At 40.5% G+C, this 27,873-nt stretch overlaps 1 long non-coding RNA gene across 1 annotated transcript in view; it reads left to right on the top strand.

The window, feature by feature from the left end:
- The first annotated feature begins 512 nt into the window (after positions 1-512).
- Positions 513-27,873, top strand: part of LOC138183823 (uncharacterized) — a 162,996-nt gene continuing 135,635 nt past the window's right edge. Inside the window, exon 1 of the long non-coding RNA XR_011174180.1 lies at positions 513-694. This is a non-coding gene — a long non-coding RNA (uncharacterized LOC138183823). The remainder of the gene's footprint in view (positions 695-27,873) is intronic.

Raw genomic sequence — 27,873 nt, 5'->3', positions numbered from 1 at the left:
TGTTAGAAAAATAAAGTTTCTTTTTTTATTTTTTACTTCAAATTTCTTTTTTTATTTTCTTTTTGTTATTTTACGTGTCAGCAGCATAGCAAAGAATTTATGAAGTCTGGACTTGTTAAAAAATCAGGATCCTTGCATATCGTAAAATGCGTTTGCCATATATTTCTGGCAATGTCGATTCTTCAAATAATTTCCTAAAAATTGATAGCCAATTAGAAAAATGAAGTAATTGTTGAAGTAGAAGCCTGAAGAAAACTTATACTAAAAGAAACAGGAATAAGGGCAGGTTTGCATGCGCAAGGATGTGTAAGAGTTCACTTACAAAAATCAAAATAATTGATAATATAATTAAAAAGTGAGAGGAAAATATCGTCCCCTCTATGTCAGGATCATAAATGTGAGGATTATCTGTTGGATCTAACTTCTTCTGTTTGAACTGAGGTGTCTATTGAATATCTCTCTTTCGTCTTAATTTTATGTGAAAATGACATATATAATGATAAATTTACGCTCAGGAAAGAACCCGAAACCAAAGATGAGAACACTTGATATTGTAAACGGCACTCTCGTCCGACGCAAGCGCAGCGATCTCAGAATCGAGATCCAAAGAGCAGGTCTTTTTCACAACAAGGCGCCGAATGCCAGTCCCGGTAAACGTCGCCTCTGCTCGTGCCGATCAAGTGCATTACAAAAGGTATCATAAAGTGGTAGAATCATATTACAAACTTACATACTCGTCAACAGCCCAAACGTCAGCTTTAGTCGTTCGACTTGTTACTTGCACTCAAACCGGTACGTACCATAGGCCCTCGTGCAGTCATTAGTTTAAATAAATAGTATTGGATGATTTTATCAGTTGATTTTAATTTAATTTAATGTAATTTAATTAAAGGACAGGCTCTGCAGTCCTGTCAATAAATATCTAGCTGGTATTGCCACCATGGCAATTTATTTATACATATGCTATTATACTCGTAATAAAACTTTTCAAATCCAACTACTGTATTATTAGGTTAACTATTTTAACTATAACCAAAATAATACTGTTACTATTTAGCTTAATGGTACTGCGTTCTTCTACAGATTTCTTCAAACATCAAATTTATTTAATGTTAGGGACTACAATCCTGGCTCTGTCAGTGATAACGAAATTTATCCTCTTTCACGTTGTCAAGGTAAGATGAATAATATAAATAACTAATTTTTATTTACAATTCGCAAATCCTCCTACTGTTTTTCCAATTTTAATCATTACCACCCCTTTGTACCTAGTCAGCGACTACCACTTTATTTAGATATTACACTTTCTAACTCAGTTTAATCATTAAATTGTTCTGAATTTTTTAATGACGTAGTGAGCTCCATCGATACCAATGATTCAATCTCTTTGACAGATCAGTACTGCTAACCAAAGATAAGAACACTACATTGTTTAATTCCCAATTCTGGACCTACATATGGATTATATATTAACGGTTATTATCACATAACCCAACCAAAACAAAGCCAATATTTTTATAAAATTGAATTTTATAAGAAACCATACATATTAAATATTTATTATATATTTTCCGGCTGGACATTGGATGTCTATATGCCATTGTTGGTCAATCATAAATATTTCTGTTGTTGTTTTTAGTACTAGATAAACCAATTGTGACAGATTAGTCATTTATTATAATTCGGCATATCCTGTTCTTTATTTGTTAGCGTTGAAGTGGTCACCACTTATAAGAAAACTCTACATCTGGTCTTTTTAGTTTCTCAAGCACTGAAGCCATCGACAGCACGTAGACAAAAGACTGCGACGAAGCCAGACCATAAACAGTAGACAAGCGACGTTGGCTTCGAGGTTTTCAGTTATTGGATAACACAGCTAGCGTGCGGATCTGGACCAGCTCAAATTGTATTCTTACTTATAATTACACTTATATTTAAATATATTTTCTGCCTTACAATTTATCCACTAGTTTTCTCTGATTACACATCGAATAACCTCAACAGTTAGTTTACCTCCTTTGTTTTCAACTTTACCTCCTATGTTTTAAACTAAATTTATTTCGAATAACCTTAACCTTGATTTAGTTCTAATTAGCTTCCCGTGTATTCGTATTATGCGGCGATATGAACTATCTACCATAAACCACGGTTAATTTAATTCTTTTTATTACTTTTTAGGACGAATTCGCAGATGTTTATCTACACCTAGCTGTATGGTTCATCATAATATTGGTCAGTTAATCTCTTAGAGTAAGTACTAAATTTATTTTCTGATTTCTACATAGATTAGTTTACTATGATCCTGTAACCTTACCATACTTTACTATACCTTAACTACAGCCTTTCAATCACTTCACCTATCAGTTTATTATCTTTATTAAATATACTATATTTATTTTATTTTATTTTATTTTATCTTTATTTTTATTTAGGCCCGGACCACCAATCTCACCCAATGCTATAGTCCTCGCATTCTGCATGACCACAGTCCACTGTAACCTAAATTAACAATGAATTACGATTACTTAAACTCTCAACTTCGGTACTTAACACAAGAAAATTCACACTCTACACAAAATTAATTTTGATATTAAATATGTCGGAGATGAAAGGACATCGGGACATCCCTTTTGAAATGTTGGGAAAAACCCCAATACCCTAGTCCAGACTTTTACTATAACTACACTTAAGTAATAAAAATAAGAAATAGTTTTAATGTTCCAATCCGACTTTATGACGATGGGCTTGGGCTCTAAGAGACATAGCGGGTCACTGAACTTAGTCACGGTCACGGGAGGGACGCGTACCTGACAGAGGTATGGAATGATTATATGACTCTCCTTAAAAACAAAGATTGACTCGAGAGGTGGGGAGAGGAATATGTAAGGGCAGTTCCACTTGGATTTTTTTGGAGTTCATGCAGATAAGTTTTACTTGTACGGGGAGTTATACGTGTATCACATGGCATTCGTCATCCCGTGGACCGTGGATTCGTTATCCAACCTGAATTCGTTGTCAGGTTGTTGTTGGTGGTGGGATGTTCTCACTCTCTCCCGGTCTGTTTGCTCTTTTACGAGCATTACGCTTTCGCAATATGAGCGTACAGCGAGGAACTCTTCTTGCCCCCTCAGCATCGCTTTCACAACTGACGAGAGGACTAATCAATCGCCAATCGCTTGTCTCAGAATACCATGGGGGCCTCCCACGCCGGGCAAAACTCCAGCGTGTGCTGGGGCCGGTCCTGGCAGTGGTGATAGGTATTCGTCACCTCTCTTCCAATCTTCTGCAAATATTCCCCGAATACTCCATGTCTTGCGAGCACCTGCGGCATTCGGAAGGATAGGATCCCTCCAAGCCTCCCAATTTGGGAGGACCGATCTAACGGCCCGGTGGGCACAGACCCTTTTTTCTCCGAAGAGGGGAAAATACATTACGCATACACAACGTAATGTGCATGGGTTATGTGAGACTCGGCAGGATGTCATCGCCATGCCCACTAAACTCCTCTTCTCCTTCCAAGTCTGGTTCGATAATCGAGGTTCCAACCCGGAAAAATCATTCGACAATACTTCGGGTTGGCTTCTACACAACGTACCCTAAACTTCTGCATCTACTTCACGTCACTCTCCTTCTTCTTCTTCTTCTCATCAATCCAGTCCGCCTCTAGATTTCCCTCTCTCTGAGCTGCCGTGGTACATTCTGGTACAGAACACTGAGAATTTCAGCTACAAACGATCTTCCGCAGCCATCCTCGCGACGATGTCGTTCTCCACCTTCCACTCGACCCCCACCTCGGATTCGAGCGCAGTCCGCTCGACCACCCATTGAGGCACTTAAACAACGTGTGCTCCACGTCATCCAGATCGTCCCCATAATCCCAGTAATTGGTATGGCTCTCTTTGCCCAAACTATGCCGATAGTAATTAAAAATACCATGGCCGGTAAGAATCTGCATTACATAATTGATGATATAACATGATATGATGACATAATGATTCTCCTCTTCCTCCTTACGAAGATCAAGGGATTACTAATCAACCTTCTTGTCCTATTACTAGGATTGTGGAATGCCCATTCTATACCCCGCCTGTCCTCTGCTTCTTGTATCAAACTCTTCAAATCCTCCACCAATTCATACGCCTCGCCTTGCCGATTTTTACCAAAGCCCTTCTTCGCCTCATACTCCTTCCACCGAAGCCTGGCCTTAATATGAATGGGCAGCATGCACTACACACAACGTCCCGTGCGACACTGTCCTGTACGCTGTAGCGTCAAAATTAAGTTAAAACAAGAAACTTGTCAATTTCCGAATAGGAGATCGATTTCTTTTATTTTTCACTCAATTTGTACAGTATGATTTTTGGTTCGCGATAATACACTTTTGATACTTGGGCTAGTTGGGCATTGTTACAGACTGACTGGATGATGATGAAGGGTGCATTTATATTGTTTTATTCGTCGGAGTGGGAGAAGGCTTTGCTTGTACTTGTCATATATTTCGGAGAACGGCTAGAGTGACCGAATGCCACCCAGGCGGCTGAGAACGGATGGTGACCGGACGGTCACACGTGATAAGGCGCTCGGAATTTTGGTTTATCATAAGGCTGCTCGAATTTCACCTGCGACATTCCCCCCTTCTTAGATCGAACTTGGTCCCTCAAGTTTTCTTCAGAAGACTTTTGTGGAATCGGACTTGACGTGGCATGAAAATTACGGCTGATTCCTCCTCATCCTCTAGGTCGTATGTGTTGGTTGGAATATAGATGTTGGGTGTCGTGGCCAGGGTGCTTGGTACCAGTGGGGTTGTCGCATTGTGGCTATTGATTATGGTTTCATTTCGGCAGCAAAATAAATTGATACATAATTTGTTCGGTATACGTTTCCTGATGCATCTGAATACCCCTATTTTGTTTAATCCATATATACCTAGTATGCCTAATGCTATGTACCCTAATATCTGGAGCGTGGTTAGTCCCCAGTACTGTATATTTTTGATTCTATGTTCGAAATTAAGAGTTTCTATCTCGTCACCTATTTTATCGGTCGTGGTTTTATAGCCTTGTAAATTATCTATTATCTTTGGTGCTCGCTCGAGTTTATCTATCAGATGAGTGAAACTTTGTACAATATATCGCAAGAAGTGTTGGCTCTTATAATGGAAGGCTTGTCGAGTTTTCGCAAGGTATGTTTCGTTTGGCAGATTGTGTCTATTTCTATCGGATTTGCCGGTATCGCAATGTAGCAGTTGCTAGTTTTGAGCGGTATAAAGCTAATGTCTTCAATCTTAAGTACAGTTATTTGGCAATGTTCAATGCGAGGTTTGAAGTTTATTATTTCGCTGCGACAATCGGTTCTCGAGTTTCTGTCATGGATTGGTAGTGTTTGTTTACATATAGTGGTTCCGGCTCGATTTTTACAAAATTTGTTGAAGTACTCGATATCAGCGTTTATAAATGAAAGACCTGAGGTTAAATACATCTGATGTTCGACTGCTGGAGCCAAAAATTCTCCATTTCTCTTACTCGGGATAGGATATACTTGTAACATGTTCCATTCTGTGTTAGAGACTAAGGGTACTATGATTTTGAAAAATATTTTGTTATCTATTGTGAAGAGTTTAAGATCACTGATGTCGAGTATGAATTGAAAATGTTCGGTTTTGGCAGAGATCGCGGTGTTGTACATCTGGCTACCTATTGCCTTGGCGTAATTTTTTATAAATTCATCGGAGTCGAGTATTTGTGGACTAATTATTCCCTGTTTGCCTAATATCATGACGTTAAGTATTTCATCCAATTGGAAGTGTAAAGTTTGCATCGCGGTGTCGAGTTTCATGATCATCTTAAGCATAAATCTATCGATATTTGCCTGCCGTTGTTGTTTTAATATATCGTTATGTGATTTCTCTAAGTGGTTTAGGTTTTCTGAGTTTAGAATTTTTCTAATAAGTGCTGTTTGATTAGCTATTATGGTCTTGATTTTATTATTGTCATCGAATAGTTTGTCCATATTCTCGTTTATGATCGTAAGATCGTCATCGTCGAGAGTTCCGAACAGACTTTTCGATACGGAACCTATGATGTTGAGTAAACCTCGTGTGTTTCGGGTATGTGTTAACGCTTTCAAGTGTTTTGCGAGTTGTTTTAGGTTATTGATACGATTTTGTAATCCGTCTAACCCTTCAGCGTATTCTTTGCTGATTGCACGCGAGTCTATTGTAAACGTATATGATTCTATTGTGTTTATCTGCTCGTATATGTCGCTAGTGTCTAATCCTACTATAATATTGGCAGTATCGCTGTACAAATATCCTTTTCCTATGTTTTCTACGAATACAGAGTTTCCTTCTAATGGTGTAATATTTATTTGCGCGGATACTATTCCGGCAAAGAGGAGCATCGACCTGGAAAGTAAGGTTTTAAACGATTACCGTGTATCTTTTTGTCTTGAATCAGATAGTATGGTGTACATACTTTATCAATCGTGTATGGTCCTAACCATTCCACATCATGTTTATGCCTTTTATGATCGTTATGTATTAAAACGGAGTCTCCTTCTTTGAAAACTGATTGAGGTTTTATAATTTTACGTTTTTGATCGCGCTGATATCGCTGTTTACTTTTGATCAATGTTTCGCGGGCGTGTCGGAGTCTAGAGTCCCATCCTTTTTTGCGGAACGTGACTTCGTCTGCGTATGTGCGTTGAGGATTCTTGGATTTTGTGGAGGGAAGATTGGCTTGGTGTCCGAATGTAAGTTCGAATGGCGTGTAACCAGTGGAGTCGTGTATCATTGTGTTATATGCAAGGCATACAAAGTTAAGTTGATCGTCCCATTCTTCATCCGAATTTCGCTGTATCGATTTTAATATGTCCGTTACTACTGCGTGTGTTCGTTCTAAAGATCCGTTACTTTGTGGGTGGAAGGATGTGGTTTTGATATGTTTGATTTTGAACGCGTCTTCGTACTGTTGCATCAAACTAGATATAAAATTCTGTCCGCGGTCAGTTAATATCTTTTTTGAAGCAGAAAAGATGTAAATGTAATGATTCAAGAGTGCGTTCCAAATTGTTTCCGTTTGCTGAGTTTTTAGTGGCACGAGTATTAAGTATTTTGTCAGTTCGTCATGTATGGATAGAATGTACTGGTTGCCTTTCTTCGTCTTTTTCAGTGGGCCTAATAAGTCCATAGCAATTTTATCGTTTGGTTCGAGGGGTGTGTCGGTGATACAAGGTTCTTCGCGCGGTCTGATACGTGTAGTTTTGGTTATTTGACAGGTGTCGCATGATTCTATATGTTGTATGCGTTTCATCAAATCTGGTATTCTGTGCCGTTTATGAATGCGGTCGTATGTCTTTTGTATACCGGGGTGTCCTACTAAATCGTGATTTTCTTTTAATAATTCGTCTATTTCTTCGTCGCTATATGTTTGGATTGGTTCCCATGCAAAATTTAATTCTTTTACGGTGTCGTTCAGGAATAATAAAATTCGTTTGATCGCGTTCTTCTCGGTTTCTGTGAAACTGTCGTCACCTATGCCTATCTTCTCGTTTGTATGAATAATTTCGTTTAATTTAGTTAACCATTCGATTCTGTCGTAATTTCCTAGCTCTGTTTTGGATAATTGATAGAAAGGTTTATGGTTCTGAGTCATTTTGAGAACTTTGGGTAACGCGTCGGTAGATTTTTCCCAATCGTGATACTTTTTATCGAGTTCTATGTTCAAATTTTCGCGTTGTCTGGTCAGAACATGTATTCTAGATAGTGCGTCGGCTGCAGTATTATCTTTTCCTTTCGTATATTCTATGTCGTATTCATATTCTTCTAATTTTAATCGCCATCTCATCAAGCGTGATGAGGGGTCTTTGCAGTTCTGTAGCCATTTTAGCGCTTGGTGATCGGTTCGGATGAGGAATTTCCGCCCTAACAGATATTGTCGGAGGCGTTTTACGGCCTATACTATTGCTAAAAGTTCTTTTTCTGTAGTGGAATAATTTCGTTCCGGTGGGTTTAGAGTTCGCGAGATATAACAACATGGATGTCCGTCCTGTGATAAGATCGCACCTATACCTTCGTTACTGGCGTCAGTCGTTAATGTGAATTGTTTTGCAAAGTCTGGGAATTTTAGTACGGGTGATGAACAGAGTTTGTCTTTTAATGTCTGGAATGCTTCCTGGGTATTATCTGTCCAATGAAATGGTGTCTCCTTTTTTGTAAGTTCGGTCAATGGTTTCGCGATTTTGGAAAAGTTTCTGATGAACTTACGGTAATAACCTGCTAGTCCTAAGAAAGATTTGATGTCTGTGGGATTACGTGGCTGTTTGAAATTGCTAACGGCTTCTAATTTTTTGGGATTTGGTTTTACGCCTTCGGCGGTTACTATATGTCCGAGATATTCTAATTCTGGTTTGAGAAATTCGCATTTGTCCGGCTGTATTTTGAGTCCGAGTTCGCGTAAGCGTTGCAATACTATCGCGAGGTTGCTATTGTGCTCTTCAATCGACTGTCCGAATATTATAATGTCGTCTAAATATACGAAGCAATGTTTATTTATGAGTCCTCTTAGCGCGGTATCCATTATGCGTTGAAATGTTGCGGGTGCATTCTTTAAACCGAATGGCATTCTATTGTAATGATAGTGTCCTTGTGGTGTGGAGAATGCTGTGTATTTCTTAGAGTCTGTGTCCATTGGGATTTGGTGGAATCCGGAGGATAAATCGAGGGCTCAGAAGAATTCTGCGTTGCCTAGTTGGGATAGTATGTCGTCTATGTCAGGTAATGGATATGCGTCTTGGTCAGTTAGCTCGTTTATTTTTCTGAAGTCTATTACAATTCGCCATTTCTGTTTCCCTGAGGCGTCTGCCTTTTTTGGTACTACCCAGACTGGTGAATTGTAAGGAGAATCAGATGGTTCTATGATGTTATTTTGCAGCATTTCGTCCATTTGTCGTTTGATTTCTTCTTTGTGGCATTCAGGCGGTCGGTAAGATTTTGTGTTAATGATTTTATTTTCTTTTAACGTTATTGTGTGTTTAGCAAGGTTAGTGCATGGTAACAAGTCGGTCTCTAGATTGAATACGTCAAGGTAAAACAGCAATATCTTTTCGATTGGTTCGCGGAGAGTTTTTTCTATATGCGAAAGTCTGACTAAATCTTTAAATGTGGAGACTTGATCGTACGTGTTTGAATTTTCGATAAAATTGGTCATTTTGGCTGGGCACTCACCACCATTGATAAAGCATATCGTTGTCGGTTTTCCTTCCAGGTAGACTGTTTTTGACACTGCTTGTTTTGGAGGTACGTCGTTTTCCTGTTGCAATAAAAGAATATTATTGTCAAGTTTCAATTGTTGATTTGAAAGTTCAAATTTGAATTTAGATAGAGCTGGTAAACCGAGTATGCCGTCTTCTATAATTGGAAAGTTGTCTTCTACTATAAAGAATTCTAGAGTTTTGCCAAATAGTTTTACCAAGGCGTGTCCGTTAGTTTTAAATTTAGAGTGTCCCATCGAGAATTTTCGTCCTTTTGTTATTTTAGGTCGTAATACGCATCTTCGTTTAAGTATGTTAATTCCTGCTCCGCTGTCAACGAGGAATTTATGTCGCCGTCCGTCGGATCGTAAAAGTACTGTGGGGAGACTTCCTGTTGTGGCGTTAATTCGTAAGTCTGGTCTATTGGTTCCTCTGTTTCTTCCTTGTGTGTCTCGAGATTGTGGATCGCTGGTGGTCTCGGAAATTGGCTGGGCGTTTGAAAATTTCTGCACTGACTAGAGACATGTCCGATCTGATTGCATTTGAAGCATTTTAATTGAGTCCTTTGGGCAAGTGGCATTTGTTCAATTTGCCGGAAGCTTCTTGGCATTGGATTAGGTGTTGGAGTTGGTTTTCTAATGATTAGGTTGGGATTATTAGTTGCTAGTCGTCGCTGTTCAGGGAGTCGTAATCGTTCCATCGGTTTTGGTCGTCGATTTCGATCTTCCCTGAAGAATCGCTCTATGTCGGTGGCTTTTTTCTCGGCTTCAAGGATATTGTATGGTGGATTGGCGAGTAGTAATTGTCCCATTTCGGTTTTCAGACCTCGAATAAAATCGATTACGGAGTCTCTTAAAATCCTGTCGTTCATAGCTCGTCTAGTAATTTCGTCACAGTATTCGTTCGTTATACTATATTGTAGCTTATTGAGCGCTCTGCGGAATCTGATGATATAACTTCGCACACTTTCGTCGTGACGCTGTCTCGTTTCGCGTAGCTGGTCTTGTTTTTCTCTAACGGAGTCTTGGGTGGCTACGTTTCGTCGTAGGGCATCGTACAGGTGTCCGTATTCGTTGATTGGTATATTGCGGATGGCCATTGCGGCTCCACCCGTGACTTTCCCGATTTTGATCATTTTTAGTAACAGCGTGGGTTCGCTACACATGGCTCGTAATTCACGTACTTCGCGTATGAACTCTTCTACTCCGATATCGTCTTCGCACTTTAATTGTGGAATGCATGCTATCGCGTCTTTGGCCCGTAAGCTCGGAGGGGTGAATTGCGGTAGACGATCTTCGTATGAGGGATGGTTGTCTGCTTCTGTTTGAATTGGAACGCACGGTGGGGAAGTTCTATCTCTCGCGGCAACAGATTCGTCCATGGTGATAAGGGAGCCTAGTTCTGTAGTAGCGTCGCGTCCTATTTTTATTTTGGAGATATTTTTGGCTAATAGTTCTATCTCCGCTGTACGCTTCCTATTTTCACTGTCGGCTGTCCGTTGTGTCTCTTCTATTCGTCGCGTAAGAAGTTCGATTTGTTTTTGTATCATGTCGAGTCTGGCAAGAATCGAATTATCCGTAGCTCCGTTTGTAGAAACGGTTACAATAGTTTCGACTTTGTCCTTTCGTGATGTAGACAAGATTCTAATCGGGCTTATTGAACTATCGTAGCTATTTGAACTCGAAACGCTTGAGAAACTTGGTTTTATCACACGGTAATGAAAAGATGAATCCAAATTTCTAGCTTACCGTGGTAGTTATGACCGTTGAGGAGTCTCTGGGATGTTTCCTCTCTGGTTGGTTTTTTTTTTTTTTTTTTTAGATTCCGAATCTTATTCGTAGGCTTGCTCTGCGCTGACCGTAGTCCTCTCGTCTAGTTGCTGCAGGGCTTCGTAGTAGCAAAGATTCGCGGTGGTTCGCTGATCCTTCGATCTTCAATGATGCGCGTACGCCGAAATCGTGATTTCGTTTACACTGAAGCGAATGGATACTGGCAGGATCGCCAAAAATGTAGCGTAAAAATTAAGTTAAAACAAGAAACTTGTCAATTTCCGAATAGGAGATCGATTTCTTTTATTTTTCACTCAATTTGTACAGTATGATTTTTGGTTCGCGGTAATACACTTTTGATACTTGGGCTAGTTGAGAATTGTTACAGACTGACTGGATGATGATGAAGGGTGCATTTATATTGTTTTATTCGTCGTAGTGGGAGAAGGCTTTGCTTGTACTTGTCATATATTTCGGAGAACGGCTAGAGTGACCGAATGCCACCCGGCGGCTGAGAACGGATGGTGACCGGACGGTCACACGTGATAAGACGCTCCGAATTTTGGTTTATCATAAAGCTGCTCGAGTTTCACCTGTGATAACGCCGTCGACGTACGAACCAAAGCCGCCCGTTGCGCTCACCAGGATCATCCTGTTCTTGTCCATACCGAGAGCAGATGCCCATATCGACGCAGCATACAAGACCACCGATTCCCAGACACCGTAATACAATTTCCTCACGGTGTCGGTGGGTCCATTGACGTTAAGCAGCAGATTCCTTATAGCTTCCACAAACCTCTCCGCCTTATCGCACACCTGCTCCAGATGGGAGGAATACCTCCTGGCATTATCCAATAGCACCCCCCAGATATTTCTCCAAATTTCGACATAGATCCGCTACTCCGTACACTCTACCCAGCGCATCTAACGTGACCCTGCGCCTCCTTAATCCCTATTGCTCCTTATGGAAGGGGTCCATTCCTTGGCACCTTTCGATCAACATTTTGCACGTGTGCTCCCAGACCTTACTCAGAGCCGGCAGAATGTTTATTGGCCCATATGATGATGACAACAGCGGAACCCTTGCCGGCTTCGGCAAAAGAACCACCCTCGCCACCCTCCTCACCGCCGGTATTCTATCAGACCTATTTATGCTGTTAAACAGGTCCAGGAGCCGCCCAGTTCGTTGTTCCACGATGATCCTAACGATCTCCCCAGGTACCCCTTCCACACCCGCAGCTTTCCTCGGGTCGCATTTCGCAATAGCCATCCGCAGGTCCTCTTCCGTTACGCGTAGATCTTACTCCTCTTCTTCTAGCATCTGCGGGGATCGGGAACTATGATCTTCGTCTTCCTGCTCCGCTCGCCTGGTGACGAAAAGATCTTCTAAAGTTCTCGCAACTCTGTCCTTACAAAGACCCTCCGGCGGTAACCCCCGAGTCATTCTTGCTCTTATGACTCGGTATGGGCTTCCCCAGGTATCCTGGTCCAGAGTTGCACAAAACTCCTTTCACCTTTCCTCCTTGCAGCGTTCAATCGCCCTTCTTAGCCTCCTCCTTGCCTCCATAAACTCAGCTACCATTTGGTCAGCATTGTCTCCACCAGCTGCCACTGCCAACTGCGCACTTCTTCTGAATCTCAGAGTTGCCCTTCTCAACCCGGACGACTTCTCGTTCCACCATTAATTAAAACTGCTCTTGCCACGCGGCTGGAAGATCCTTTTCAACTCATCGGCACACGTTCGCTTCAGACATTTCTGGAAATGAACGCCGTGTGTCGTCTCGTCATTCGCCATAAAGTTCAAGTTACCGTCGAACCTCCTCAGGAACTTTCCCTCGCCAATATTCTTTGTCGAATATCTAAAACTAACCCGCGCTGGCTTCTTGCAATTACTCGAAAATTCACGTAATAAATACAGGTGATCAGAGGCAAAGTAACAGTATCTTAACTTAACATAACAGAAATCTTTTTCCAATTCTGACTCATTCGTCTATTAACACTTAAAATGTCTGGGAAGCTTGTACATCCATTCCTAACGAAAGACTACAACCCCATCGTCCTAATCGGCGTCAACTCGTTCCTTGTCAGCATATCCAGCAGATATGTCCCTCTAGGCTCTGTCCACCTACTACCCCAGGTCGTGGATTTCGCGTTAAAATCACCGGCCACTAACAGCGTCGGAGCTCTTCTCCTACTGTCCCTTATCACCATCTCCAGTTCCCCTATGTATCCGTCAAACTCCTGCTTACTCATATTGGGAGAACAATACCCACTGATACACATCGTGTCCTCCGATTAATGCCGACCAATCCCTCCTTGCTAACCAATGTCTCACTTGCCGCATACCTTTCATTGAATAGGGTAACCCATAGTGATGCATCCCCGACCGTATTATTGCACCAATAGGATGTCTATACGGTTCAGAGATGAATACTACGTCCACCCTATTCCCACATGCGTACAGCATTAATAAGTCTTGTGCAAGCTTGCACCTATTTAGGTTTTGTTAAGGTATAGAGAGGATTCGGAAATCCAAACAGTTTACTTTATTTCACACACAACAACTATACATATATATATGTCGGGTTTACATTGGAATTAGGATTAGGGACGTGAAACGAATCGTCGTTTGGTTTACGCATTGTCGATAAGCAATAGAGAAGACATTGACTAGTGCAGATACGATTATTATAGAATTGGACAAGCAACCGTGGCAATTAGACACCCGAGAAACTAATGATAATGATCCTAGGTTCAATAACGAATCCGCGGTCGACGGGGTGATGGATGAACGTGTCCGCAAAATCTAAGTCGGACCCGTTGTTAAAACGGGGAATATCCACCGAGCGTACAGACGCTAAGTAAGCCGATAATACGATCTCGCGAGAGAATGCCTTTCCCGTCCCGATCATGCCACAGAGGAAAACTATATCGGGGTGTGTCTAAGGGCACGAGATCATCGGATTCGTCGAGGATAGTCTTCGTTCAGGGAGTAAGGGAAATTGGCGTTGCTGCTAATTGGTCAATTTCCATATCGGTGGTTAGAAAAGATGCTAGCCGCCCTCGAGGGAAAGTTGCTAGTGGGAGACGCCGTTCGTTGAAAGAAATAGATCTCCCCTATCTTCCCGTAGTTGGGACAAAGACTGTTTATCTGTTCGAAGGACTTTAGGTAACTAGATATTAGTGTTTATAACGGCCCTCGGGCTAGCTGATCACGTACTGTGGAGAGACATCGACATCTGGCAATCATCTTTCTCGAAGAATAGGAACTGCGTGTGGCCACGGGACAGAGACCGTTGGAATGTTTACTGTCATGTGTCGCCAGAGATATTTCTTTTAAGGAGAGCTATAGAATTACTTCATACCTTTGTTAGGCAAAACGTTCATCCCTTGACCGCGGGCACGTTGGCGACCGACTGTCGCCTCTAGCCCAAGCTCACTATCACAAATCTCGGACAATTACAATTAGGTTGAATAACTACAATTGTTTAATTACAGCTATAGTAGGCTCTAGGTTACAATGTTGCGGGATTATCCAGCATTCCAGAGGCTCCGGTGTTCTTTCCTCTCCGACATATATATATATATATTCCCATATATATGTCGGAGATGAAAGGACATCGGAGTCCTCCCTTTGGAACCCCGGGAAAATCCCATAACACCGTAGTCTAGATTCTATCATAGGCGTAATTAAACAATTGTCGTCTTTCGATCCGATTGTATTTGTTCAAGATTTGTGATAATGAGCTTGGGCTCGAGGCGATAGCCAGTCGCCGAACGTAGCCGCGGTCAAGGGATGAACGTTTTGCCTAACAAAGGTATGAAGTAATTCTATAGCTCTCCTTAAAAGAAATATCTCTGGCGACACATGACAGTAAACATTCCAACGGTCTCTGTCCCGTGGCCACACGCAGTTCCTATTCTTCGAGAAAGATGATTGCCAGATGTCGATGTCTCTCCACAGTACGTGATCAGCTAGCCCGAGGGCCGTTATAAACACTAATATCTAGTTACCTAAAGTCCTTCGAACAGATAAACAGTCTTTGTCCCAACTACGGGAAGATAGGGGAGATCTATTTCTTTCAACGAACGGCGTCTCCCACTAGCAACTTTCCCTCGAGGGCGGCTAGCATCTTTTTCTAACCACCGATATGGAGATTGACCAATTAGCAGCAACGCCAATTTCCCTCACCTTCTAAACGAAGGCTATCCTCGACGAATCCAAGAATCTCGTGTCCTTAGACACACCCCATCATAGTTTTCCTCTGCAGCATAATCGCGAAGGAAAGTCATTCTCTGGTGAGGTCGTATTAGCGAGTTACGTAACGTCTGCACGCTCGGTGGATATTCCACGTTTTAACAAAGAGTCCGACTTAGATTTTGTGAGCATGTTCATCCACCATCCCATCGACCGCGGATTCGTTATTGAGCCTAGGATCATTGTCATTAGTTTCTCGAGTATCTAATTACCACGGTTCCTTGTCCAATCCTATAATAATCGTATCTGCACTAGTCAATGTCTTCTCTATTGCTTATCGACAATGCGTAAACCAAACGACGATTCGTTTCACGCCCCTAATCCTAATTGCAATGTAAACCCGACATATATATATACATATATATATATATTATATATATATATATATATATTCAGACATATATATATATATATATATATATATATATATATATATATATATATATACATATATATATATGTCTGAAGCGAACGTGTGCCGATGAGTTGAAAAAGATCTTCCAGCCGCGTGGCAAGAGCAGTTTTAATTACTGGTGGAACGAGAAGTCGTTCGGGTTGAGAAGGGCAACTCTGAGATTGAGAAGAAGTGCGCAGTTGGCAGTGGCAGCTGGTAGAGACAATGCTGACCAAATGGTAGCTGAGTTTATGGAGGCAAGGAGGAGGCTAAGAAGGGCGATTGAACGCTGCAAGGAGGAAAGGTGAAAGGAGTTTTGTGCAACTCTGGACCAGGATACCTGGGGAAGCCCATATCTAGTCATAAGAGCAAGAATGACTCGGGGGTTACCGCCGGAGGGTCTTTGTAAGGACAGAGTTGCGAGAACTTTAGAAGATCTTTTCATCACCAGGCGAGCGGAGCAGGAAGACGAAGATCATAGTTCCCGATCCCCGCAGATGCTAGAAGAAGAGGAGTAAGATCTACGCGTAACGGAGGAGGACCTGCGGACGGCTATTGCGAAATGCGACCCGAGGAAAGCTGCGGGTGTGGAAGGGGTACCTGGGGAGATCGTTAGGATCATCGTGGAACAACGAACTGGGCAGCTCCTGGACCTGTTTAACAGCATAAATAGGTCTGATAGAATACCGGCGGTGAGGAGGGTGGCGAGGTTGGTTCTTTTGCCGCTGTTGTCATCATCATATGGGCCGATAAACATTCTGCCGGCTCTGAGTAAGGTCTGGGATCACACGTGCAAGATGTTGATCGAAAGGTGCCAAGGAATGGACCCCTTCCATAAGGAGCAATAGGGATTTAGGAGGCGCAGGGTCACGTTAGATGCGCTGGGTAGAGTGTGCGGAGTAGCGGATCTATGTCGGAAGAGAGGATTAGTGTGTGTTTTGGTCGCTCTGGACGTGAGGAACGCGTTTAATATGCTCAGTTGGAGGAGAATCTTTGCAGAGGCCAGCGAAAGGCGGTTACAAGGTCAACTGCTAAACTTATAGAACGAATATCTTTCGATTATATAATAGGAAGATTGTGGTGCATTGCCGGGATAGTATTGTAAGGAAAAGTGTTTATGCGGGAGTGTCTCAGGGGTCGGTATTGGGTCCGTTGTGCAACCTGGTGTATGACGGACTCCTAAAGGTGCTGAACCCGATTAAGGATATGGACGCGATAGCGTTTGTGGATGACCTGGCCCTGGTGAGCACCATGCGGAGGTCGCAGGACATCGCTGACAGGGTGCGATATACTATAAAGATGGCCACAGAATGATGCAAGGACACGGGTCTTCATCTGGCACGGGAGAAATTTGGAGAAATACCTGGGGGTGCTATTGGATAATGCCAGGAGGTATTCCTCCCATCTGGAGCAGGTGTGCGATAAGGCGAAGAGGTTTGTGGAAGCTATAAGGAACCTGCTGCTTAACGTCAATGGGGCCACCGACACCGTGAGGATATTGTATTACGGTGTCTGGGAATCGGTGGTCTTGTATGCTGCGTCGATATGGGCATCTGCTCTCGGTATAGACAAGAACAGGATGATCCTGGTGAGTGCGCAACGGGCGGCTTTGGTTCGTACGTCGACGGCGTACAGGGTAGTGTCGCACGGGACGTTGTGTGTGGTGCATGCTGCCCATTTATATTAAGGCCAGGCTTCGGTGGAAGGAGTATGAGGCGAAGAAGGGCTTTGGTAAAAATCGGCAAGGCGAGGCGTATGAATTGGTGGAGGATTTGAAGAGTTTGATACAAGAAGCAGAGGACAGGCGGGGTATAGAATGGGCATTCCACAATCCTAGTAATAGGACAAGAAGGTTGATTAGTAATCCCTTGATCTTCGTAAGGAGGAAGAGGAGAATCATTATGTCATCATATCATGTTATATCATCAATTATGTAATGCAGATTCTTACCGGCCATGGTATTTTTAATTACTATCGGCATAGTTTGGGCAAAGAGAGCCATACCAATTACTGGGATTATGGGGACGATCTGGATGACGTGGAGCACACGTTGTTTAAGTGCCTCAATGGGTGGTGGGGGTCGAGTGGAAGGTGGAGAACGACATCGTCGCGAGGATGGCTGCGGAAGATCGTTTGTAGCTGAAATTCTCAGTGTTCTGTACCAGAATGTACCACGGCAGCTCAGAGAGAGGGAAATCTAGAGGCGGACTGGATTGATGAGAAGAAGAAGAAGAAGGAGAGTGACGTGAAGTAGATGCAGAAGTTTAGGGTACGTTGTGTAGAAGCCAACCCGAAGTATTGTCGAATGATTTTTCCGGGTTGGAACCTCGATTATCGAACCAGACTTGGAAGGAGAAGAGGAGTTTAGTGGGCATGGCGATGACATCCTGCCGAGTCTCACATAACCCATGCACATTACGTTGTGTATGCGTAATGTATTTTCCCCTCTTCGGAGAAAAAAGGGTCTGTGCCCACCGGGCCGTTAGATCGGTCCTCCCAAATTGGGAGGCTTGGAGGGATCCTATCCTTCCGAATGCCGCAGGTGCTCGCAAGACATGGAGTATTCGGGGAATATTTGCAGAAGATTGGAAGAGAGGTGACGAATACCTATCACCACTGCCAGGACCGGCCCCAGCACACGCTGGAGTTTTGCCCGGCGTGGGAGGCCCCCATGGTATTCTGAGACAAGCGATTGGCGATTGATTAGTCCTCTCGTCAGTTGTGAAAGCGATGCTGAGGGGGCAAGAAGAGTTCCTCGCTGTACGCTCATATTGCGAAAGCGTAATGCTCGTAAAAGAGCAAACAGACCGGGAGAGAGTGAGAACATCCCACCACCAACAACAACCTGACAACGAATTCAGGTTGGATAACGAATCCACGGTCCACGGGATGACGAATGCCATGTGATACACGTATAACTCCCCGTACAAGTAAAACTTATCTGCATGAACTCCAAAAAAATCCAAGTGGAACTGCCCTTACATATTCCTCTCCCCACCTCTCGAGTCAATCTTTGTTTTTAAGGAGAGTCATATAATCATTCCATACCTCTGTCAGGTACGCGTCCCTCCCGTGACCGTGACTAAGTTCAGTGACCCGCTATGTCTCTTAGAGCCCAAGCCCATCGTCATAAAGTCGGATTGGAACATTAAAACTATTTCTTATTTTTATTACTTAAGTGTAGTTATAGTAAAAGTCTGGACTAGGGTATTGGGGTTTTTCCCAACATTTCAAAAGGGATGTCCCGATGTCCTTTCATCTCCGACATATTTAATATCAAAATTAATTTTGTGTAGAGTGTGAATTTTCTTGTGTTAAGTACCGAAGTTGAGAGTTTAAGTAATCGTAATTCATTGTTAATTTAGGTTACAGTGGGCTGTGGTCATGCAGAATGCGAGGACTATAGCATTGGGTGAGATTGGTGGTCCGGGCCTAAATAAAAATAAAGATAAAATAAAATAAAATAAAATAAATATAGTATATTTAATAAAGATAATAAACTGATAGGTGAAGTGATTGAAAGGCTGTAGTTAAGGTATAGTAAAGTATGGTAAGGTTACAGGATCATAGTAAACTAATCTATGTAGAAATCAGAAAATAAATTTAGTACTTACTCTAAGAGATTAACTGACCAATATTATGATGAACCATACAGCTAGGTGTAGATAAACATCTGCGAATTCGTCCTAAAAAGTAATAAAAAGAATTAAATTAACCGTGGTTTATGGTAGATAGTTCATATCGCCGCATAATACGAATACACGGGAAGCTAATTAGAACTAAATCAAGGTTAAGGTTATTCGAAATAAATTTAGTTTAAAACATAGGAGGTAAAGTTGAAAACAAAGGAGGTAAACTAACTGTTGAGGTTATTCGATGTGTAATCAGAGAAAACTAGTGGATAAATTGTAAGGCAGAAAATATATTTAAATATAAGTGTAATTATAAGTAAGAATACAATTTGAGCTGGTCCAGATCCGCACGCTAGCTGTGTTATCCAATAACTGAAAACCTCGAAGCCAACGTCGCTTGTCTACTGTTTATGGTCTGGCTTCGTCGCAGTCTTTTGTCTACGTGCTGTCGATGGCTTCAGTGCTTGAGAAACTAAAAAGACCAGATGTAGAGTTTTCTTATAAGTGGTGACCACTTCAACGCTAACAAATAAAGAACAGGATATGCCGAATTATAATAAATGACTAATCTGTCACAATTGGTTTATCTAGTACTAAAAACAACAACAGAAATATTTATGATTGACCAACAATGGCATATAGACATCCAATGTCCAGCCGGAAAATATATAATAAATATTTAATATGTATGGTTTCTTATAAAATTCAATTTTATAAAAATATTGGCTTTGTTTTGGTTGGGTTATGTGATAATAACCGTTAATATATAATCCATATGTAGGTCCAGAATTGGGAATTAAACAATGTAGTGTTCTTATCTTTGGTTAGCAGTACTGATCTGTCAAAGAGATTGAATCATTGGTATCGATGGAGCTCACTACGTCATTAAAAAATTCAGAACAATTTAATGATTAAACTGAGTTAGAAAGTGTAATATCTAAATAAAGTGGTAGTCGCTGACTAGGTACAAAGGGGTGGTAATGATTAAAATTGGAAAAACAGTAGGAGGATTTGCGAATTGTAAATAAAAATTAGTTATTTATATTATTCATCTTACCTTGACAACGTGAAAGAGGATAAATTTCGTTATCACTGACAGAGCCAGGATTGTAGTCCCTAACATTAAATAAATTTGATGTTTGAAGAAATCTGTAGAAGAACGCAGTACCATTAAGCTAAATAGTAACAGTATTATTTTGGTTATAGTTAAAATAGTTAACCTAATAATACAGTAGTTGGATTTGAAAAGTTTTATTACGAGTATAATAGCATATGTATAAATAAATTGCCATGGTGGCAATACCAGCTAGATATTTATTGACAGGACTGCAGAGCCTGTCCTTTAATTAAATTACATTAAATTAAATTAAAATCAACTGATAAAATCATCCAATACTATTTATTTAAACTAATGACTGCACGAGGGCCTATGGTACGTACCGGTTTGAGTGCAAGTAACAAGTCGAACGACTAAAGCTGACGTTTGGGCTGTTGACGAGTATGTAAGTTTGTAATATGATTCTACCACTTTATGATACCTTTTGTAATGCACTTGATCGGCACGAGCAGAGGCGACGTTTACCGGGACTGGCATTCGGCGCCTTGTTGTGAAAAAGACCTGCTCTTTGGATCTCGATTCTGAGATCGCTGCGCTTGCGTCGGACGAGAGTGCCGTTTACAATATCAAGTGTTCTCATCTTTGGTTTCGGGTTCTTTCCTGAGCGTAAATTTATCATTATATATGTCATTTTCACATAAAATTAAGACGAAAGAGAGATATTCAATAGACACCTCAGTTCAAACAGAAGAAGTTAGATCCAACAGATAATCCTCACATTTATGATCCTGACATAGAGGGGACGATATTTTCCTCTCACTTTTTAATTATATTATCAATTATTTTGATTTTTGTAAGTGAACTCTTACACATCCTTGCGCATGCAAACCTGCCCTTATTCCTGTTTCTTTTAGTATAAGTTTTCTTCAGGCTTCTACTTCAACAATTACTTCATTTTTCTAATTGGCTATCAATTTTTAGGAAATTATTTGAAGAATCGACATTGCCAGAAATATATGGCAAACGCATTTTACGATATGCAAGGATCCTGATTTTTTAACAAGTCCAGACTTCATAAATTCTTTGCTATGCTGCTGACACGTAAAATAACAAAAAGAAAATAAAAAAAGAAATTTGAAGTAAAAAATAAAAAAAGAAACTTTATTTTTCTAACAACAATCCACTTTACAATCTACTTCCGAACTCTAGGCGTGACTTTCCAAGACTGAAACTCTTACAATTTGACTTTTGATCGGATCCGATTACTTTCTTTTGTCATCTCTCAACATCCCCACCGTCCATGCATTTGCTAGGCGTCCGCGACCGTTGCCACGTGCTCTTTCTTCTAGAACCTTCGGTGGAAGGACCGTGGGGATGTTGATGGTTCATTAGGCACTTCAGCGATATACATTGTCGCCGAGTGCCGCCACATCTTTATCTCCATCGTCAGTCCATCGGATTTGAAGTATGCCGGTCGTGACAGTATCAACGTGAAGAGACGTGCACGGGTCTGTCAGGCGGTCGCCATCTTGGTATTTGGGCCCGGTTACTCAGGGCAGGGTTATAGAATCATCAGCCTGGTGCCGATATACGAATTGGTGGTGCCACGAATACGCTGTACGTACAAGTTACGATATGTAGTTTTAGACGAGTATACGGAACGTGCCGCGCCATCTGCGGATTATTGCTAGTCACGACGGTTAGGTATTCGAGTACCGAGTGACACCTGTGGAGCTGAGAGCGTACTACGGTCTATCGAGAGCCATATAACAAGCTGCATTGTTAAGAATATTATTCTCTTCACTTTTTGTTATTGGCCTATCGTCCTGTTAGTTTCAGATTGGGAGAGTGAGTCCATTCCAATCACAAGGGTTAATAGCATGGAATAAATTGGAATAGGAGGAATTTACTAAGCGAAAGTTCCCGACAAAATGGCTGTTTGCCAAGTTTGGTTCTCGAGTTACTGGACTCGTCTAGGGGATCGTCGCCCTATTATTTAGTGAAGTGAGAGGAGCCGGTTAACTGTTGAGCTATGTTGCTGCGGTATAAACGCGAAGGTTTCCCCTATAAGTTTAGAGTTTGAGCTTTGTATTGTAGTATTTAGCCGTCTCTCCAAGGACAGCGTTAGGGTTGTGGTTCATATTTAACCATGAGATATATCGCGATGAAATAAGGGAATACAGAGGTTAGGACAATTATCTAGTTTATTATTCGATGGAATTTGACTGCAAGTAATTTTTGAGTTACTTGTTTCACGAACGAATCGTATTTATTTGTTTCGCTCTTCGTTAATATTCCAAATTTTCTTTTGCCATCACCTTTTTAACACTAACAATAAGTGTTGAGAGCAATCTTGATGTGAACAGGATGATCAAAAGTTTTACACGACACGCAACAAGGTTGATTTGTGTTATCCTTGCTTTCTTCGGTACAGGAATCTGGGTCAATACGTTCATCTGAATTATAATTTATCGTTGAATTTAACGCTGCGGCAGTTAGAAGCCACATGGCCCAAATGTTGGCAAGTCTTACATTGCATTTCGTTTGTCAAATCTAATTACTGGTGAAAAGTCGGAGGTAAAATACTGAAAATCAGCCGAAGATCAGAAGTTGAAGAAAATTTCAGGCTGGCTTTTGACACTAACCTCACCAGGCCCGGTCAAATAACTGGTTTTAAAAGTTGATAAATCAATTAATCGGAGAATATAAGAATTCACATAAAGCTAGATGAACAAAAGAAATAACGATAAATATACAATTCTAAATTAGATTTTTACACCAGTCATTTGGCTAGGGCTGGTGAGGTTAGTGTTAATTAAATAGTTTAGTAGTCGTTGCGCGACATTCTGAATATTCATTCGTGTAATAATTAGCAAAATAACTTTTCTTCGTTGATTCCTCCGTCATAATTAATTTCCATTATTTATATCCTTCATTACACATTTCTTAATTCTCCGTGTTCAAGATATTTCTAAGAATAAAAATTATTGGATCGGTCAAAACTTCAGATACTTTATCGTGATAATAAAAATGTTATAGAGAAAATATCAGTGGACTTCAAATTTTCAACCGTGAGAAAATTATTCTCTGACAACATTTTGCACTTAGGAATAAATAACGTTTCTCTTTTATTATTTTTATATTAGTATTAAAAGAGAATACGCACTTAAAAAGCGCTTAACACTTCATCTGCATACTGGGTAATTTTCTTCATGCTGTTGTTTAAATCTTGCTTTGATTAATGAAATTCAGGTATTAAAATAAGGTAAGTAAGGTAATAAGTTAGGCAAATGTGTCTGTGATGTTGCCAGTAGGGCTACGAGTTATTATTCGATGTTTGTAAATATCGATGTAGAGAAAGGTTACTGCTGCGTAATTCGAAAGGAAGTCCTTCGTAGAAGATGAATATTTTTGTTGATGTATACATTTCTTTGTCTCGTTAATTTGTAACTACGTAGAATCGTTAACTGCGTAGTTACTTGTGCCATCGGCTCATGTGTCCCCCCCCCCATCTCCCCCCACCACTTTGTAAGTTACTCGGCGAAACTAAGGTACAAGGAGTCATTTAGTCGTCTTATTTCGTACCGATAACATGGATCGCGTTGCGTCAGGCAACATATTGTTACGTATTGGCGGCGTCGGTCTTTTATTACTCCAATAATTTAATCCAATTAAATAATCACACGCGAAAGTAATAAAATTTTATCAAATAATTTTCTACGCGACGTTAGAGTTCTTGTTCGCCGATTATAATTTTAGCGGTCGCGGTAATGTGATCTTATTTTATATTCTTTTGAACATTGTTTTTCGGTATTAGAGTCAGTGCATCTCTCAAGAGGACAAAGCTTCTGTAGGAGCATAAGAATGTAAGTAGTTTTACATATTGTATTTCAATTTGTTCTATTCATTATATTTTGTTTGAATTATTGTTAAATATACAATAAAAATGATTGATAATTTAGAAAACTGTAAATGTCCTTCTTAATTGAAATAAAGTCTTAAAATCTTAACATTAAAGTACAATAAAACTGTCTGATACGCATAAAAAATCACTGAATGTTTTGTTCTCAAACTTTTATATTAGAGTTATATATATAAAGAGATTATATTTTGTATTAGAGTTTAGTCTTTATTGTTGCTAAAGTTTCAAGTTTGTTAATATGTATTACCGATATTAATGATACCTTATGTCTTGTTATAGACATATCACTGCTTCAACTTCTTCTTCATCTTTAGGAGTGTCCTGACAGTGGCTCAAATGCCAAGTATGTAAGTGTTTTTACATACTTACTTTCAGTTATGTCTATTCTGTATATTTTTCTTTGATCATTATCAATGAAGAAATACAATTTGATTGAAAATTTAGAAGGATAGCATTTTCTGAGGTTATTTTTTCATTAAAATAAAATAAGAGTTAAAATCTTAATACCGAATTCTAAAACAAATGACTAACATACTTTAGATTATTTTAGATTTTACACTTTCATATTAGAGTTTCAGTTTTTATACTTATCAAATTTTATTAGAATTTCAATCTTTATTATTGCTATTGTTAATAAACCTTCATTTTTCATTATCTCCAATTTTTCAAATAGTCAGCGATCACTCATCGTGTTTTGTTTTGTAACAGATTTTTCGCAACCTCCATTTTTACCATGGGCCTTTCAACGGTTCCTGCCTGATATTAATCTTCCTGACGACATTCGCTGGGATAGCGCAGTATCGATGGAAACGTCCTCTGTTTCTCCGCTTCGAACGGTGAGTCGCATGCATTTCTGTTCCTCCGGTCACTCAATTATGTCGTAGGATAAAAGGTCCAAATCGGCGTGGGTGACTGGTTGTATTACGTGGAATTCTTTGCGAGCATAGTGAACGCGAGTATCTTTTATACCAGTGAGTAGTAACGCTCTTTTTTTCAAATTTACTAGTTTAGAATAGGTCTTCTTGCACAGCGCGATTATAATAATTAGTTTTTTAATAATTAAATTAAACATATACACTTGAGAATATATTCGTGTTATTTATAAATATGCATGTTAATGTTCCGTATGAATATTTCCAAATGGCAAATATCTACACGAATATTCCTGTATAACATAAATATACTTAATATTTAGCAATGAATTGATCGTGACAATATTAACCCCTTAACCTATAACTACGGGAATAGCCCGTAGTACGATGATCGAACCAAACGTAAATATTACGGGCATTCTCGAACGTAAATCGTAGGTTAAGGGAATAAGTCACGTTCGTTTATTTCACTTCTCCTAGAATTTAAAATATCAGTTAAAATTCATTTTTTCCGTATAATAATGTGTAAAATTTTACGTGCCAGAAGACACTCCGCGACAGGCAGATTTTTTAATCAAAGCAATAATTTTGAACACTGCTTCTGCATTTTCGATTATGTGCTTCGATAAAGAGATCGTCTGAGATTATTTCTTTCTTAGTAATATATTTAGAGTCAGTTATTCCATTTGATTTAGTCTCAGTCTTTTTCGCTACCTCCTTTGCAATATTAAAATTTTGTTCTGGTTTATTAAATTAATAAAGTAGAGTTACTTAGTTATTATTAAATTAATAAAGTAGAGATAATCAGAATCGAAGTAGCAAAATATAAAATCAAAGAGCGTTAGTCCGTTAAATAAAAATTACACAAACTATTCATCTTTTCGGATCAGGATTTTCAAGTTTAATCTTTTCCGTGCCCATTGTCAGGACCTGATTCATTAGCCCAGGTGCTACTTGAACTGGAGAAAGACATTGGGCACGATGATCACATTTAATGTAATAATTTCTCAGCCACTGACTATGTGTTAGTCCACGACGTATTTTCCACATTGTGTGTGTGTGTGTGTGTGTTGTTAGTCCGTGGAATTGCGTCGCTTTTTCTCATTCGTTACAACTTCAAATATTAAAAATGTCGAGATATATATCCATTCAATTTACGTCTCGATGGAATCACAATTTCTGATAATATCACCCACACGATTAAGTGTAACCACGCTTTTAATATTGCCGTCAATTACAATTATAATTCCATGTTTACTTACATTTAAGTAATATCGTGAAAAAAAAGGCCTGTGGCAGCACTTGATAGCAAATACCATCACTCGACACTAATTAGTGGCGGACGACGGTAGCGCAGTGGTTAGCGCCTTAGGTTACGAACGTTCGGAAGCGGGGTTCGAATCCCTGCGACCGGAGTCCGATTTTTCTTCCACGATACAAAAAAGAAGAAGAAAAGCGGCCGTAACCAGCAGCGACATCTACAGCCTAAACAGTCACGATACTACATTTATTTTAACGATATCATTTCTTCAGATGTGTTTTATTACGATTTACGCAATGGTTACTAGCCTTCGTCAGTCGATTTCAGGAGAAAGGTACGCACCTTAGAGTGTGCATGCTGTGTGTTAAGATCGGGTATCGGAGGCGTCCCGGGACGTTCTCTATAGTGTAGGCTCTTGCGCCCGGGTGTTATGTGTGAGAACCGTGGAGGTGGACCTCTGGTCGGTTAGATGCGTTTTCGAGTGACCAATCTGTTTCAGGGAATTTCATTCGAATAATCGTCGGTAAAACTGGCACGAATGAAACATATCATCGTCTCTGGCCTTGCGCGTCGATTTTTTGAATTTCGCGGTCGTGTTCGCGAGTGGTTTTTGATACGAACGTTAATATTGCTCGAGCATGCACGTGCGAACAGACAGCGATCGCTATATCGTCGTTGTTCATCCTTGGATCAGCTTCCGCGATTTATGTGTTTATTTCACCTTTGTACTTTATTTTTTGGTTTGCGACTTAGAACGTCCCGAGCTTAGATGTAAGTTTCAGCGGGCATTGCGCCCGAAGAAAGCAGATGCTTTGTGCCGAAGAGGCCCGGCAAACTGATATAGAAGAGGGCAACTACCAATAACTCCCCATCCTCTGGATCATCCAGCGCATGGGAAGTCATTCTTGTTACTACTTTGTCACTATGCTCGCTTTTAGTATTTGTAGTAGTAGTAGTAGTAGTAGTAGTTCTTTTTTTGGCCGATGAATGGGGTGGACGTAACGTGTTAAAACAAAACTAACCGGACGAGAATGTGCTCGGGGAAGCGAGCACACGCAATTGCAGTTACTTGGGCGATCATCCCAGTTCAAGTACATAATAGTTATATCGACAGTGAAACTATGTTGGTACCGTTGAATCGCCAAAATTTTAATGCAACTGGCCGAATCATCGGGTGCAACAAGAAATTTTTCAAGGTTCGACTGGGTGTTGTACGTGGAACGAACGAAAGACAAGTCTGTGTAGCACGGCTGATCGGCCCTGACCGTCGGGAGCATGCTATTCCGTTCGATCTCTGGTCGTTATCATCAGTATTGATGCCTCCAAACTGGATTTACGTGCCAAGAATTTGAACGGTGGTTAAATTGGCAGCACCTGATTCCGATCGACGTACCTCGGGCATTACGCTATTTTATACGGTACTGGGGCTGATCTCGTCCTACCTCGGACGACCAAGTTT

This window comes from Bombus flavifrons, chromosome 10, assembly GCF_040668555.2.
Source record: "Bombus flavifrons isolate JBK064 chromosome 10, iyBomFlav1_principal, whole genome shotgun sequence".
Taxonomy (NCBI): Eukaryota; Metazoa; Arthropoda; class Insecta; order Hymenoptera; family Apidae; genus Bombus; species Bombus flavifrons.
Note: the sequence above shows the minus strand (reverse complement) of the source record. Positions and strands in the feature narration are given on the sequence as shown.